We start from the raw sequence: 847 nt of genomic DNA, 5'->3' as shown, positions 1-847 counted from the left end.
GGAAGGGCTGAAGACTTGGTACAGGCTGGGAGGTCGCAGGCTCCTGGGGCAGGGCCTTTGCACACGTGCCGCAGCAAGGCTCACCTGGGCGGGGGCAGGTCAGGCTGGGGCCCAGGGTCAGGCTCTGAGGCTGAACCTGGGAAGGGGTGTCTTTGCTTTGAGCTGAACTCTGGGCAGCTTCCCATCTGCCTGCAGCTCCCAGAGGTGGCATTTGGTGGGCCTGGAGCCCCCGCGTGGGTGCCCACGGGGAAGGGCCTTTGCACACGTGCCGCAGCAAGGCTCACCTGGGCGGGGGCAGGTCAGGCTGGGGCCCAGGGTCAGGCTCTGAGGCTGAACCTGGGAAGGGGTGTCTTTGCTTTGAGCTGAACTCTGGGCAGCTTCCCATCTGCCTGCAGCTCCCAGAGGTGGCATTTGGTGGGCCTGGAGCCCCCGCGTGGGTGCCCACGGGGAGGCCAACAGGGCGTGATGAGCCCAGGCGCCTTCTCTGGGCTCCGGGTTCCTCCCTGAGAAACGGGAGTGCTGGCGATAATCCCACGGTGACGTTGGAGTTAGTGCAGGCCGGTTTCATCAGCTCTAAAGCTTCTTAAGTTCCAGAGAAATGCAAGAGATGGTATTGGGTCGCAGGAAAGCAAGTCGTGGCGCATTTCTGCACAGAAAAGTATGGCGTGGCTTTCCCGACGCCCTGAGAGCTGGAAGTACTGCGGCTGCCATGTCCTGCCGCGCCGCTTCCACATCACCGTGTCCGGGAAACCAGCCCTTTCTGCTCTTCAGTGTAGACTGATGGAAACCACTTCTTTTGGGCAGGAGAGTGGGTAGTTGGTGCTAGAAGCTGTTCCACACCCCCCCC

General features: G+C 62.2%; 1 protein-coding gene across 1 annotated transcript in view; it reads left to right on the top strand.

Annotated features, from left to right (window-relative positions):
• The window catches only part of ANKDD1A (ankyrin repeat and death domain containing 1A), a 39,135-nt gene that overhangs the window by 29,097 nt on the left and 9,191 nt on the right, over positions 1-847 (top strand). The gene's annotated exons all lie outside the window — the stretch shown is intronic.

Source organism: Tupaia chinensis, unplaced genomic scaffold, assembly GCF_000334495.1.
Source record: "Tupaia chinensis unplaced genomic scaffold, TupChi_1.0 Scaffold000063_1, whole genome shotgun sequence".
NCBI lineage: Eukaryota > Metazoa > Chordata > Mammalia > Scandentia > Tupaiidae > Tupaia > Tupaia belangeri.
This window is presented reverse-complemented; position numbering and strand designations above follow the sequence as displayed.